Raw genomic sequence first — 16,778 nt, 5'->3', positions numbered from 1 at the left:
AAATGGCTATAGCGAGTGCAAAGGTAAATGCTAAGCAGAGCAGTGACAGGCATCCAGAAGGGATTTTTCACAAGCACGCTGGCACGCTGTGTTGCACAGCTTGCTCTGCTCCTGTAGATTTCAAGCAAAAGCAGTCTGTGACAAATATTTTGAGAGTGCTCTGCAGGAATAGAAGCTGTGAGATGTTCAATCTGCACCGGCAGAGCCAAGCACAAAAAAGTGGCGAGTGAACTTTTTCCTATACTGACTGCACCGCAGAGTAAGTTTCCTGATTTGCAGAGGCTTTTTACACTTCTTGTCACAGGCAACCCTGCTATGAAAAAGTATCTGGAAACCTCTTTTGCAAAACCTTGGTGGCATAACTTGTTTGAATCAACGGGGGGGGGGGAAAGGCCAAAAATTTTGGTAGTCAAACCAATGACCCACGAAAGCTGTTGGATGCTCGTGTTGGGCATCGTCTTGCAGCAGGCAGGGAGAGCAGCCTGGCAGCTGCTGCGCTCACCACGGTAGCAGTGCCGTGTTGCTCCCTCGTGGATGATTCACAAGGGCTTGGTGAGGGAAGCAGGCAATTCACGACGGGGATTTCTTCTAATGCAGCGAGTTTAGTTAGAAACCAAAAGAGCAACCCAGGCTGCTGGAAATAATTCAGAAGTATGATTTTCCTTTTGAGAAGACAACAGCTTTTGTTAGCCATATCACTGCGGGCACAGCGAGAACGTGGGAGAAAAGCCCTGTTTCTCAGTATAGTGCATGTGGCTTGCATAAAACCTTTGCTCAGCTTAGTTGGGGGAAAACGGAGTTAATTAACTTGTTATGGCGGTAAAACGGGCCTCTGCTGCCTTCTAACAATATCTCCAGGCAAAGGGGAAAGTACCTGCAATCTTCCCAGTCATAAGGTGGAAGAGCGGCTTTCAAGTCGTCTTTGTGCTGGCCAAGGCTTCTGGGGAGGCAGGCGTTTAAGAGCCTGCGTGCAGCTTCTTTTAGCAGTTCAACGTGTGGGTAAGATTCACCCGCCATGACTCTAAAACTTAACGCTTAGGTCCTTGCCAACCACCTTCAGCGCCATTTGTAGTTGAGGAAGAAAAACAGGCAGAGAAAGTTCACTTACCCAGAGCCTGGCCTGAAAGCCAGGAGAGCTGAGCAGCCCTCTGTCTTGACTTGGTGGGACCAACGTGGAGGAGCCAGCGCTGACCTGGGCACCGGTTACCTTCAGACCTCTGCAGCTGGGTGCAAAGCCCACCCATCCTGCAGGCTGCTAGAGATACGTGCAGCTGCTTCACTAGCCCGTGCTCATTCCCCAGGGGTAATCCCAGCCCTCACAAAATGAAACATCAGAGCACGTCAACAAGCAAAAGGGTTGGTAAGCTTTGGCCCTGGCTCAAACTTTACAGTCACACCACTGGCAGGACATTGACCAAGAAAACCCTCCCTCAGAGCAGTATTCGAAAAGTGTTCTGCCTTCACAGTTGTCAGTCAACTGCCTTTTTTTTTAAGGTCTGTCAAACGCTTGATCCAATCCACATCAAATATCAACTGACACTTCTGAGGCAATTTTTGTGTTTGAAGATGATGTGTTGGCTAGTGCCGTCGCTTCCAGTCTGGATGGAAAACCTTCACATACTGCTAAGTTTTCAGGTGACTTACAGGTGCCCAATGGCACTGAAGACTGAGGGAGCGCATATTTTCTTTATACAAAGGTGAATTGCACCATTCCAGGCAAGAAATCGAAGGCGGCAGCCATGCTATATACAACACCATTTCTTAATCAGAAAGACCTTCAGCTGGAACTGCAAACCATCTTCTTTTCTGTAAAATAAATCCACAGCTAAATGCGAAATTGTGTGTTTGATAGTACCGTGTAATAATAGTATTGATGGTATTAAAAAAGACTATTATTTAAAAGTATCTTTGTACTTTGCTTTGATAAAAGCTACATAAATTAGTAAACTGTGAGCACCGTTCAACCCCTGCTACTGAATTTACTTCAAAATGCCATGCCAGTGTTGTAGACTTAATAGCAACTTAAAAATGAATATGTTGACCTGAAAATGGGCTGGTGTCAGTGGAAAGGGAGAGAAGATTGACAAGGACTTTAAAATCTGGTCCCCCTGCACCGATTTTAGTCAGAATTACCAGTGGCCTTTAGGAGACCAGAATATTTTTGTTTAGAAGAGCTGTAGATGGAGTCAGCTGGTACTGGTACTACAGGGTAAGGTAGATTTCCCCCTCTCAGATTGCTCCTTTTACCTGTTAACCTGTTCTTATAACAAAGACTCATCTTCGTTAGCCGCTCTGCCGCAGGGCTCACCTTATCTACCAGCAGAGAACGCTGATTTCAGATCAGAAGTGGAGGGGGGGGGGGGGGGGGGGGGCAAGAGCAATGGGGCAGCAGGGCGACCAGCGGAGCGAGAACCTCGCAGCAGCAACCAGGGATTCCAGGGTGTTGAAATATCTTGGGAATGCACCGACCACGGTGAGAGGATTTCTTTGTCTTTACGTGAAGGTAGGAAGAAATACTTCAAAGCAATGTGTGCAGGAAGGGGATGCAAACTAAGGGTCCAGGGAGACATCGGCAAGAAGCACCGAGAATGAGCTCAGGGAGAACGGCACGGAAGACTGTCTAAAGCACGGAAAGAAACACACACTAGCAGCGTCTGGCTCTCTAAAGACCTCTTTCACTTAAAAGAAGCAAAACCTTTTCACAAGAGTCTTCAGACAAGGGCTTCTAGTACCTCCTGAGAAGCAGAGCATGCACAACCCGCACAGTCAAAAAGGGAAAGATTAAAGAGGAGCAGGAGAGACTTTTCAGAAGACAGCTATGTTCAGTGCCAGAAACATCATCGTGACTATGAATGGGACTCTTCACCGTTAGAAGTGAGGCGCTGATTCACGAAGTGGTGCTGCACCAAGAGGCAGCAGGAAAGGTTTTGAAGAGCGAACCTGCTTTTGCTGCACACAGCATCTCATGGTCGGCTCAGAGTTAGAGGATCGTTTCAGCGCTGAGTATTTGTGAACTAGATAGATAGAAAAGCAGAACACAGCCTCGGACATGCAAACCTTAAAACTGTTCACAGGAATGGAGGAGCAGTGCTAGGGTCAGAGGCCAGGTTTCTCTGAGAGAAGCTGCACCGTGGGACAAGGGCTCATGAAGGTAAGAACAAACATGAAGGCTCTCAGGCAGCCGTCCAGGTAACCTGGGGTGAACGCCACGGATGAACATCCTCTGCAAGTGCATGCCTTTAACTCAGAAAGTCAGAGCTGAGGGTAAAACTAGGGAATTCTTACAAAGACTATGAAAATAACGAAGCAGAAAATGCTCTGTGATAACCCGTGAGCGGAAACTCTGGCACACGCAGAACCGTGCGCACATTTGTAGGGATGAGCTGCAGGCTCACAGAAGCATTAGGTGCTTGCGGAGGCACTCCTGATGCCTTTCAGGTGAGTATTAAATCAAAGGAGACCTACTGGGGAGACAGCCCTTCGACTTCTACAACAGGAGGAGGACGATCGGCCTCCGAGGTCAGCTGGCCCTTTTGCCCTGTTAAAACATTCTGGCTTCAAACAAGCCCAGCTCGCATCGGCCTGTTAGCCAAGCGCTAGTGTCCTGATACCATGAGAAATACAGGTTCTTTTTTCTCCCCTCACTAGTTTCTTCCTCCTCAAGTGTTTGCTTATCTCTTTTTCGGCAGAAGACACGATTATCAGCCCAGCTCATCGCCTCCTTCACCAACACCGGCACCGCCGGCAAGGAGAGATTTCAGGCGACTTTTGCCCAGAGCCAGAGGGGTGATCCCGCAGCGCCCGGAGCCAGCGGCTGTGCGGAGGGGTGGGCTGAACCCACCCGCAGCCCTGAACCGCAGCGGGGCCATCCTCCCACGCGGGGACTCGTGGCGACGCTAAAGCCGCTCTTCACTAAAGCACGCCTACCTCATTCCTGTCACTGAGAGGCGATTGCGTCAAGAAGCACCGCGTTGCAGCAACACCCTGTGGGGAGATACGATGCGCTGGATCTGGGTCATCCCTCCCAGCCTTTGAGGGACATCCATGCTGCGCTGGGATATGGGAGCCTCCTAAAGCAGGTGTCGACATCTCTTCCCAGCAGCGCCCCTTCCAGCGGCTGCGAAACCCCGCCGATCCGAAGGCGCTCCCAGGGCTGCAGGTGCGGCGCGGGCATGGTTCGTGGCTGCGCAGCGGCTGAAGGAGGTGGCCGCAAAGGGGCACTCGGCAGCGGAGCAGCCCGGAGGGAGGACGGGTCCTGTGGTGCACGGGTTTCCTTACGCTGGGCATCCTCGCCATTCCCTCCGCCACGACGGAGGAGAGCTGCGCAAAGCCATCATCTCCCTACAGGGGTGTTGATGGGCTGAGATAATCTCCCCTCCAAACAGGAAAGAGGCACGTGGAGTGGGTGCACCCGGGGAAGGATCCCGGAGCACGATAAACTGGTATTCGCCACTCAGCAGTTACGCCGCTGCGCTCCCAGGCGCGAGCACCCACGTCTGCGGGCGAGCGGCAGACCTTCTCCTCTGTCTGCCGGGGGGCATGGGCAGGCGGGCGCTGGGTCACGTGCGGCTTCTTTTTTTATTTTGGCTGGTTTGGGGGAGGATAAAACACTGGGGCATTACAGAAGGCTTCTGTCGTGCACGCCAGCGCAGCGGGCACGGGGGAACTGTCGTCCTGTTCTGTCTATGAAGGGCTCAAATTCACGCACATCCCACCAACTACATCAGCCTTTCTGGGCTCCCGAGGAGATGAATTAAGGATTACGCTTTATGGGACCCTCCTCAGACGCTGTCAGCCGTGAACATACCCGGGCGCATCCATCACCCTCCGCTCCCGGCCAGCGCTGGCGACGGTGGGCTTCTGGCACGGCCGCATCTCGTCGCCCCGCTCCGCAGCCCCGGGAGAGCAGGTTCCGTCCTCTGTCTGGGCAGCATCCTCTGGGGTGCGATTCCTTGTCTTCTCCCAGCAAAGAAAGCAAGCGTCCTCTGGAAATGATGCATTTCGGTGCCATGGTTTTATGGTCCTTATAATCAGCATGAAGCAAACACTGAGTTGGAGGAATAGGTAAATCATCGCGGACCAGAAAGAAGAATAATTCTTTGTAAAGCATTTACAAAGATGCTTTACAAAGGAGGTTATTGAAACACTGAACAAACATAGCCCGAGAGACTTCTTAAGCTTCAGAATATTTCTGTGAAGTATGCAAAAAAAAGATAAAAATATGCTGGAGCTCTCTGTTCGTGTCTGGGGTGGGAAAGCATAGCTTCTTGGCCGTGTATAGCAACCATAGCACCAGCAGTTAGGCACAGGAAGTTGAGAAGAATACCACAGACATTTTACGTGCGAAGAGATAAGTTAGCTAGTCTGAACATATTTTACCTGAGTAAGGGTGGGACTAGTCTATAGGGGTTATCATCTTTTTAGGGTGTAAAGAGCTACAGCATTCCTTCTTTCTCTGGGATAAATGTCCCCAGTCCTCCCGTGGAAATTTCACCCAGGATGGAAAAGCCATTTATCGGGACATCGGCCCAAGGGAAAACCTTGCAACGCTCTGGGGGTGGGGGGAGGTGACAGGCACGAGGTCTGGCTGGGACCAAGAACCGCAGTGCCATTTGCGTGCAATTTCTCATTCATTAATGCAACTCCAGGAGAGATGTCAGAGCTTTAATCACTCCGATTGATTGTGATTAGTAATGATTTGTTGCAGTGGTTTGCAGTGTATTTCCTTGTAATCCAGTTCAAGTATAAATCTGCCTTGGCAGTTTCTGGATAATTCAGATAGCCTGTAAGAATTGTTCCTGTGGGAGCAAAAGTCTGGATATTGTATCACCAATTTCCACCATAAGATGCTTTTTAAATACATCAAAACAATTGTTTTCACTCAGGTCTTCGAACTGAAGCGGGAAATGTCTCTTGCCCAGCTGCTGCAAAACTCTCGCCCCATTTTTTTGAAAGCCTATTGTGACAACAAAATTGCTACATAAGCTTTAAAGGAATGAGTGTCAACCAGCTTGTCGTACCACAACATTCATAACACCTTCAGGGAGCAGAACAAACGGTTAAAAGGAAAGTTAGCTGACTCATTTCATGAGTAGCTGGTGTTAGCCGTAGCAGCTTGGAAGTTAACAGATAAAAATGTTATCACAGCCAGCAGCAATATAGCCCTAACGACGACAGACAGACTTATGTATAAAATAAGTCTAATTAACTGTCTTAAACATGGGCAATTTGGGTTTGTTATTAATATTCCAGTAGTGTACTGGAGACCGGTTGACTGCTGCAGTATGCTTTAGAGGAAAACTCTTGCATTTCCACATCTTCCGCTGAAGAATAATTTTATTTAAAGACATACAGAGACTTCAAAGTGCTGCTCCTTTCGGGTAACTAGGCCAAATTTTGTATTCAGTCACACTGGTATAACTTGAGTTTACAGTAACTCCATTGACTTCATCAGCATAATTAACCACTGCAACAACTTACCCAGCGATGCTGTGGACTCTCCATTGCTGGAAATTATTCAGTCCCAGATGTTCGGTTGTTTGCTTGTTTCTTCTGAAAAAAAGATGCTTTAGTTCAAATTAATAAGCCACCCGGCTTGTGCTGCACGTGGTATCGGATTAGGGGGTTATGTTGCCTCACTTTGCCTTCATGAGCCACAAACGATGGGTCCTGTTCACGTGGGGGATTCGGGAGCTCTGGGTTGGCGTGGAAAGCTGTACCCCCGCACACAGAAAAAGCACCTTGGCACAGCATCGCTGCCTCCACATGGGACCGTTTTAATGGGGAGTGAAGCACGTTCCTCCCCAAGACAAACCCTCCTCGGGGACCTTTGAACTGACTTAGCCCTAGATGTCCTGGACTCAAATCTTTATCTCCATTCCTGCAAGAAGCCAAAGCATGCAACCTGATACTCACAGTTCATTTGTCACCATCAAAAAAACCCCAGCATTCGAGTGTCTTCCTGTAAGTTTCTAGGCAATTATTCACCTATGTCACCTGGATTATCAGATACCACGAGTTATTTGTTGATTTGTTATGTTTGGCTTCTGTGCAGTAAAATCATGTGTCATCGTTTGTGGGGGTGAGCAGGTCTAGCAAACGGTTCAGAAAAGGGCAATATCTTTCCATAGCCCAATTAAAATCAGGGACTGCTGCTGCAAAGGCTGTCTGAGGGGAGCCGCAGAAACTATTCAAATTAGTAGCTGCTCTATCTGGCCTAATTATGAGAATTGGAGTGAGGAGAGGTGTGTTAACAGCAACATTTAATTTTTATTGTAGTTACTTGACAGCCGCTGCAGTCATTTACTCCTGGGCAGGGTCACGCTGCGGGGGCAGAGGAGGCACTGCTCATCCCACACGACTCTCTTACACCAGACCGCAGCCTAGTACGGAGTTTATGCTCAAAATAGGGTAGGTTTGGAGCCGGCAGCCCAAGGTAAATGCTTGTGGAAAGCCCCAGGCCCCTCAGCTTCTCTGATTTAAGTGTAGGGAGAGCAAAAACAGTAGGGGAAGCTTGCCACGGGATTTTAATTTCTTCCCATGTTTCACATTTTACGCTTGATTCTGCCTCCTCTTGCAGCAGTTACGACTCCTCCTGACTCGGGTACGTGACACCCGCAACCTCAGGCCACACACACGTGTCGGACGCGTGGGCTGCCGCCTCCAGTGCCCGTGACCGTTCCCGCGGGCGGCCGAGGCAAAGCCACGGCCATGACCCTGGGGCTGCTTCCAGACCCCCCGCCACCAGTGACCTTCCCCAGGACCAGCGTGCCCAGTCTGGCGCCCAGACCCATCCCGTCTGGGCGGAAGGGCTGATTTTTCTTCTCCAAGAGGCTCTCACCCCCCGCTCCAGGCATCACACAGACATGGGCACCTCGGCTGCCTGTCGCCTCCCGCAGCCCCAGCGCCCACCACCCTGGCACATAACCCCAGTGCTCGTCGGCAAGAAATTGTTTTAATTTTTTTATTTTTTATTTGGCAAGCATTAACCCAGACTCACCTCCATACTTCTGTACCGCTGTGCCCTTCCCCATCTTTTTAACTGCCACTCTCTGCTCTCGTTCAGGTGAGGTGTGTAGGAAATCTCAGTGCCCACCAAAGTGAGAATGGCAAAATTATGAAAAGAAAAAAAAAAACCAAACCCCACAGGAGTTTCACTCTTTTTTACCAGCTTAACACCATTTTCTTTCCTGAGCAATGGCTTGAGTGACCTTCTCTGGCTGGGAAGAACTGGGACAAGTAAAAATAATAGTAATTAAATGTTATAAATAACATCCAGCAACACCCCTGACACAACCACGGATGGGACAGATTTTTCCCTGGGTCATCTTCCCCATTGGCCCTGCACTGTTACCATACAACTCAGTAAATGTTTTCTCTACAAGCGGGGATGTCACACCGCAGACTGCTCACCTTGTGTGCCCATTTCAGGTTTCGGTGGACCCCAGTATGGTCATCGATGGGGATCCCCCTGCCCCGAGCCTCCCCTTTCTCGCTTTCCACATCCTCTTTTCTCCTCCTCCCAGCTACAAGGCAGTGGAAAGTAAGTATACCTTCTCTTTCCCATCCTGGCCAGGAGAGGAGGGGAGCAGGTTTTTCCTTCCCCATTTCCCCGTGGTGGGAGGATGGAGAAGATCTGATGAACAGGTCTCAGCACTTTTCCCAGGGCTGCGCCAGAGGGAAAAACCACAGCACTCACCCCTCAGCTCCGGCTGACAGTCTGAGGTGATGCTGCTGGGTCTGAAGGCACTGGAGATGCTGGAAAGGAGCAGGGGCATCCCTTGTAGCCCCCTGACCGGGCACTAGCTCCAGCGTTGGCCTCCTCGGCCATGCCCAAGCCTGCTCCTGCTTCCAAGGCAGCACTTCAGCAGCTGAAGGAGACCCAGGGACGGCTCAGGGAGGGATGCAGAATCACCCCCGCACCGCAGTGTGGTTGATGGAAGCGGTAAGATGGGTGGAAGCTGTCTATTTCCTACACTGGCACCTGATTAAATGCCCATTTGGGGGACGTGCTGCTGAAGAAGACACACAGAGTAAGTTCTTGTCAACGGCCGCGGAGAACTGGGAACAAGCCCCACACAGGCCCTTCCAACCTCCAAATAATACCACCGCCAAGACAGAAACCCAGATTTCTTTTCAAATTTTGTGAAATCCAGGGCTCGAGGAGCCGCTGGAGCTACAGCCCTGCGCTGGTGGGCATGCAGCCGGGTATGCCGTGGCTTGGGGACCGGGGGGCTGCGGGTCAGGCATCAGCCCACCCAAGCCCACCTCACTTGCTGCCCCGTGCCGAACCGAAACACGTCCCTTCGAAAGTGCAAGGCCCACTGCCCTCCCAACTTTGCTATCGTTTTTCCATGGAGAAAATGAACCACCACGCAACCCAGCGTAGATGAGGCTTTGGAAAGATGGCCATTCCCAGCCCCGTGGTTCACAGCGGCAAAACGTCGGGGTTGGGTGTTTTAGCTACAGTTTTGGTCAGTCCCATTATCATCACACTGCAGAAGAACCGCCTCGGGTGGCTGTTATGCTCGAATCAAACCTACATGTTATACAGTACGCACGTACCGGGGGAGTTGATGCAGCCTGGAAGAAGGTGCATCCCCTCCAAGATCTCTCCTTAGCAGACACACAGCCACGAAGTCTCCTCCAGCAGGAACCCGACGGCGGGGGGGCCCCAGCCTCACATCCCAAACAAGGGTACCGGTCTCGTCTCGCATGGGGATCGATGCTGGGAGCAATAACGTTAATGACAAAGCTCCCGTGGATGTCAACGCACAGGGTCAGGCCTCCATGGCTTCTCAAAGTGAGCGACAACCAGCAGCATTTGGCTCAGGGGAAGCAGGAGGGGCACGGCGGGCACTTGGAAAGACTGACAAGCCTGATTCACCAAATCTTTAAAAATTAGGAGATAGGGAAAGGAGCCTTAGTGTCATTTTTCACACTTGCAAATGCCCCTCAGGTGAGAGTCTTTTCTCTGTGGAGGGAGAGGCTAGAAGCTGAGCAGCCCCTGCAGCAAGGAAGCTTGCCAGTCGCTCCTAAAACATCTGCAGAAGGTGCTGACAAAGGAGCAGGAGATGGTTCAGGTCTGGGAGACGAGGAAGTGGAAAATTAACAGCGGGTGGGATGGCTGGCATCTGTGGAGCGCCGGGAAGCTCCTCTCCTCCTTGCTGCATCCCGGCGGGACCCACGGCACCCCCACGGCAGCCGTGGGGGTGCCTTGAGTGGCTTTAGGCAGCCTTCATCCCTCTCCGCCGCTCTGGTTAGTAAATTGGGCAGCTTGCAATGACAGAGGAACCAATTTGATTGCAGCCCTGCATTGAGGCAAGCAACCTTTCACGCACCTGGCAGCTGCTTCTGATCTTGGAGCAATTGGAAAGTCGAATTTACAGCCCCACGATACCAGCACAATCCGGGTCTGGACATTGCCGCTCCGCATCGCTGCCAGTCTGGTATAGCACTGCCACACTCAGGCCTGTGTACCTTGTGACTGTCCTAAAACAACCCTTTTAAAAAAATTGCAATATTAATTTGCTTTCAGGAGAGATGGTGGAAAAAAGTGACTTCCAATAATTTTATTAGAGCAATGTTTCCCAGGGTTTTAAACTCAATGATCACAGGGCCTTTTTGAGTAAAACACAGCTGCTGATCACATTGAGAGCAACACTGCTGAAAACCTTCATTTTCAGCTTAGAAGTGGGCTAAACTCAAAGTGTTCCTTATATTTTGTTTTCCCCCTCTTCCTTTTATTTCCACCCTTTTTGTCTTATAGCTTGTGGGTTTATAAATCCAGCTTCATAAAATCCAGGTTTATAAAACAGTTTTGCATTTGCTGCCATGTTACGGCTATCATATCTTTTTTATATATGTATATCATGGAATAAACCCTGGTCTGAGGGACTGGGAGGTTTTCAGGAGCAGCTGTTGGTATGTGCCTCCAGTTCCATTTTCCCTTCAGTAAGCACTAAGCAAACATCCCCTCACCAGGGAGGCTCAGGATGAGTTCACAGTAAAGCCTTCTTATATCCAAAATGGCAATTTGCTTGAGCAATCCCATTGATTTCAGGGGGTAATTGCTAACCTGAGGAACAAGCTCACAGCATTGCCCTTAAATCCAGGCGGCTGTTTTGTTTGCACCTTCTCCCTTATCCAATGTGGCTGTAGTGTGCTGAGCATCAGGATTCATTCTATTTAAAAATCAGCTCTAAAGATAAGATTATCCCTTATCTTTGAAAACTGCCCAGCTTTGCAGAGCATCCCCTGTCCCGGGCAGCCCAGGAGCACATCCCAGCCACTGGCCCGCACCAGTGGCAAGCACGCGGGCAGAGTCCGGCCCTTGAACAGGCAAAACCCCTTTGCCAGCAGAAAAATAAGAGTAACCCTCCAGTGTGGCTGCCGATCAAGTGGAGCCCAGTGCTGCCGTGGGGCGGAGGGCAGGAAAACACGAGTGCCTCCCTGGGAACCCCTCGACGGTGGAAAGCTCTCTCGGCTGTCCCCAGGGTGAGCTGGTACATAACGCACCAAGGGGAGAAAGAGTTTGCATCCCTGGCTCGAGCCGATCTGCACAATCGCCTCCACAATGCGAACGCTGGGGAGCAGCTGGGAGCCTCTCAGGCAAGTTTAGGTGGGCAAACGCTTGCCCGTAAGGAAAACGGGGTGCTGCTTTTCCTTCCCGGTGGTGAGGCAGGCCTGGGAACAGGGCTGAGCACCACATCGGTCTTGATCTCCCTCCCTGCCTCCCCACTTCCCCAGTGAAATCTGAAACGTGGCTATTTCTGCCACCGCTGACAAATACCGTCACCTTTTGCTCCCTCCCCTCCCTCGCGGGTGACGGGGTGCAGCGTCAAGGACCATAAATGAATCATCGCTCGGTGGCTCCTGCGGCTTTCGAGCACAGCGGTGGGAGCGGGGCCACCCACGCCAGCCCAGCGCTGCGGGGGGACCGCAGCCCCGGGTGCAAGGAGAGGCAGTGGGGGGGTCTGCATGGCATTTGGCTTCTGTTGGGAAAATGGGAATAAACACCAGGGGCTGCGAGGGAGAAGAGAGGGAAGCTGGCTCTGAAACATCCCCAGAGCAGCTGGCCGTGCTGCCTCTTTTCCTTGCCGCGGCCGCAGCAGCCGGGAGCTGGCAGCCCAGGGAAACCTCCGCTGGACCGGCGATGCCCAGGGCAGGGTGGACCCGGGAGAGCCTGGGCAACACAGGGGCATGGAGAAGCCCAGCCTGGCTGGGAAAGCTTCATCCCGCATGGGGCCGGACCTAAGCTTGGGTCGGCATCCCCACCATCACTGCCCGCTGCCAGCGCTTCAGAGAATCTTCTTCCATGGAAAAACGTCTCTGTTGCTGACATCCATCTGAACTCGCCTCCACAGGCATTAAGAAGTTTCTCTGACAGGCAGGGACTGCTATGCAAAAGAGCTAAAAGGTGAAGGGGAACTCCCCTGGGTTGGACGCTATGTCCTGGTTTCTTTGCAGGGTCACAGCTCGTTGCTCAAGACCACTTTTTGTATGTAAAGAAACAAAGCAAGCTTTGGATACCACATGCCAGCAGTCAAGCTTCTCCGGGACATTACTTGACCCAATCGCCCTCAGATCCTTCCTGCCACCCAGGCTGGCCCTTCTAGTTTTTCTTCAGGCTTCCAGCTTTTCTTTGAGTAAAAAATAGAGCGCTTTATTGCACAAGTGCAGTATCGCATATTACACATACGCAACTCATCCCCAAGGGGGTGAAAGCACCTTGATATGAGCAGAGCGTTGCCCTTTTTTGCCAGGAGCTCTGCTCCCATTTCGGGGTGTCACTCGCACCCCTCCCTGGACGCCAGCGCTCGCCATGTCACTCCTCCAGGGCGACACATTCCAGAGCACAATCAAACCTATTGTGCAGCTCTGAAACAGTTTTTGCTTCAATCAGCCGGGGGAACAGCACAAGGATTTTATATCTGATCCAATAAATCTACACTGACATCTTGTGGAGATCGTGAGACCAGAATGTCGTAGCCACCCGGCAGGGTGGGATTTACACCCTCCCTGTGTCCTGCTCGACACTCTCGCAGCGGCAGCTGGACTTCCCAAAGCACCCGCAGGTGTGTCCGCGGTGAAAACTAGGCCCTGCAATCCCAGAAGTCATCATTCTCCGTCCACAAACATCGTTTTGCTAAGCGATCCTCACAAACCCCACTAAAATGAGACTATTTACTTTTAAATCCTCACTGAAAGTAATACCATGCCCCCTCTTGCATAAATGCTGCAATGCTTCAGGCTTCCCATCAAAGCACAAGCTTCTGATGAGGAGCTATTTTCATGCTGGAATTTTATTATCTCTGTAAGCACTGGAAGAAAATGGACCTGTGTACCACTCCAGCACTCCTTTAATGCTCCTCTTCATCTAAAAATACATGGCTTAAGCAAAAACTGCCTGCAGTTTGGGAACACACACAAGATTTTCCTCCCCACTCACACTATTCATTTCAGCTCCTCTGCCAGGTCCAAAGGATTAATTTAAGCCACTACCATCTTTCTTCCAGCACTTGGGTAAGTGTTCAAGGACTACAACCCCCATTAGGCACAGGCCACATCAACCCCATGGCATAATTGCTTGGTAGGGGTTAACACCAAGAGCTGAAATCCCAGCACAGATAATCTTGCAACCAAACCATACAGTCATTCCTCCAGCTGCTTCCTAACACCACGCTGAGGAGCAAACACTCAGGCTTGCTCCATAGCGGGGAGAAAAAGTGCTTCATCAAGTCTGATTGCTAGCAAACCATTCATATCAAACGGGTTTGAGAAGACCGAGGGTGCCATCAGATGTCAGAGACAAAGTTTGGGCCGGTGTACAACCCAAGGGGCTGGCATTATTCACGCCTCACTGAGACCCCCTGCATTAACACAATAAATTATTCAACCCTTCATAAGGTGTTCACCCTACTCACTCCTAGCCTTCCCTTTGGGCAAGGGACCATCCCGGAGATGTTTGGGTTTTTTCAGCCAAATTTCTGACCTGTCCATTTGGGGGCAGACACGGAGCTGGTTTCAAACCAGGTTGTAAGCAAGTGCTTTGGTCGTCTGCCCACACCAGTGCTTCCATCTCCCCCGAGATGGCCAGAGACTCTCTGGTAGCACCAGATGGGTGGAAAACGGAGACTATCCGAGTGTGATGGAAAGGGGGGGGGAAAGGAGCTTGGACTTCTTCACGGTGTAGCAGCCAACTTGGGGAAGCCATGACCATCATTCACAGGGCTATCAACAGCTGCCACCGTTGCCAACAGCGAGTCTCTACACCTTTGCATGCGACTTTGCAGTAGCTCAGCTATCTCCACTCAACAAGACATTCTCCTTCTGCTACATACCCCTTGTAGCGCCCCCTAGAGGAAAAAAACATCATCTAAAAATAGCACAGGGACAACATTCCCCACAATTACGGCTCCAGGTCAGTCTGCTCCATCTTCTCGCTCTCCTCAGGGCAGCATCAAGTGCCCCAGCCCCCCCAAAGCCAGACAACTTTCCAAGGTGGGTGCCATGGAGGTGTAGCATTAGCAGCACGTTAACAAGACCTCAGCCTCATGCATAAATAAGGAAATGTAAGACCGCAGAACATAAACACTATTTTGCCTTGGACAGATCCTAATGCTGAGTCCATTAAGTTACACATGATACCCCCTAACCAGTTACAAAACGGGGAAAACTAACCATCTTAAGAAAAGCCCAAACAACTCCAGCGTAGGAATCACTAGCTGCAGCACTGGCTCCACTCCGAACAACAGCAGACGGCTTTTATCCTTTGGGCTGCAAAGAGAAGGGGTGATTTTTATGTTTCTAAGTGACTAATCTGTAAGCAATGCTTTAAATTCCTGCAAGCCTACTCCTTTGGGACTACCAAGAAGTGTACACCCCAAAAAACCCACACGCATAAAAGCGCAGCTACTTGGGCTTTCTTAACGTGCCTTGAGCAGTCCCAGTAAGCATCTGCACGTATGTGCAGCTAGGTCTGATTATTCAAATCCTGTTGCCTAGTATTAACTCTCAAATCTATATTTAAGCACCTAAGTAGGAATTACTACAGCTTTCCAAAGATCCTAAGCACCAAGAGCTCTTGTTAAGAGCTTGTCAAAGTACTGACCTCCTAATGAATCTGTTTAAATGATAACATTCACCTCGCTCCCAGTGCTGTGAAATTCAGTACTTTCATACACAGCTAATGATTCTGAACCTCTTCCAGTTAAGATCCGAGCTTGTCAGTGTCCTGTCTTTCACATCAAAATACAGGTTAGATGCAAATACACGGAGGAGCTATTTCTAAAAGCCCACAGTGAATTCAAAGTCACTGTACCTTGTTTTAGAAAAGGTTTGAAATACAGCAGAGCGCAGGCTGTGCATCACAGTTTGGCAGAAATTTGGGAAGAATGATATTTTTGAAGTAAAACGTATCTGGGCATTGAACAGAAAATCAAAACTATCCTAGTACTAAATGGAGATACGTTGATGTAATTCTCTCTCTCTCTCTCTCTCCATTCCAAAGCCAAGAAGCCTCTGAAAATTTCTGCAGAATTTGAACCTTGCTGTTCTTACAGCTAGAAAGTCAAAAAGCTGCTTTTCCTTTCCACAGCCCGAGTCTGGCCCTTTGCCAGACAGGCAAACTCACATCCCGCAGATGATCAGAACACAGCAACAATGTTTCAACTCACAGAAAAAGGCCAACTCTTTATTTTTAATTTGCTTTCTTGTAATTCTGATTTAAAAATCAGTTTGCATATGAGGCCAGTGTTTTACCTTCATTCCATAACTTCCTCCTTCCTGCCTGAGTTACAAGGGAATGTGAGAAAGACAGGAGCATGTTTATAGGGCCAATAGCTGCTAAGTGGTTGGAGAGAACAAGGAAGAACACAATATGTGAGGCTGGAAATGCTCTGGGAAGTTAAGCAATGAGGCATTAATGCAGGATTCTGAATGACCAAGTGAGTAATTCTGGATGAAAATTTAACAAAAGATAACTGAAGTAAAATACACTGCAGCTGCTTAATAGGTATGAAGGACCATACACATTTAATTAGAACAAAGGACGATCTAGAAAATATGAAGTTACTTCACCAACATAGAGGACTAGACAGAAAACAGCAGTGGCATCATGCGACAGCAATCTGTAGGCGACAGTTCTCCTTGCGAAAATGTCAAGTCCTCTTTCTAGCCCTGCAGAGGAGATAAGGCCTCGGCTCCAAACGTGGTAGTAATGGTAAAACTGCTTGCTCTAATGAAAGAGAACTTTATGGATTATTTGACAACCAGACCCATTTTTAAAAAACAAATACTGATGGGAAGTTGGTCAAAAGCGTCAGGATGGACGTATGGATGGTAGGAGAGACTTCCCGTATTATTTTATACAACTGACCAGTATTATGCTGTGCATACATCTCAGGAATACAATAGCCTTTCATTGAGCAGATGAACTAACAAGCATTCAATTCAAATGACTTGGTCACTACCAAAAAATTTTAAATCAACCACTAAAGATAATTAGTGTAAGGAGGATAGAAAGGATTAATACCATGCAAATACCAGTGTATTTAATGAAATAGCAAAATGAAGTGTTGCTATCTCAGTAACAGCTTTTCAAAATTAGGGCTGTATCAGGAATTTTTAAAAATGAAAGCATTGCAAGATTTCCAGAACAGGAAAGACGATCAAACCTGTCAAGATGCACACCAAGTGTGAAGGGTCTAGAAGTGGAATTAGACCTAATATTTTGTAGGGTCAAAAGATTAGTTTCAAATTTTAAAGACATCAATTTT

Source organism: Accipiter gentilis, chromosome 13, assembly GCF_929443795.1.
Source record: "Accipiter gentilis chromosome 13, bAccGen1.1, whole genome shotgun sequence".
In the NCBI taxonomy this organism is placed as follows: Eukaryota; Metazoa; Chordata; class Aves; order Accipitriformes; family Accipitridae; genus Astur; species Astur gentilis.
This window is presented reverse-complemented; position numbering follows the sequence as displayed.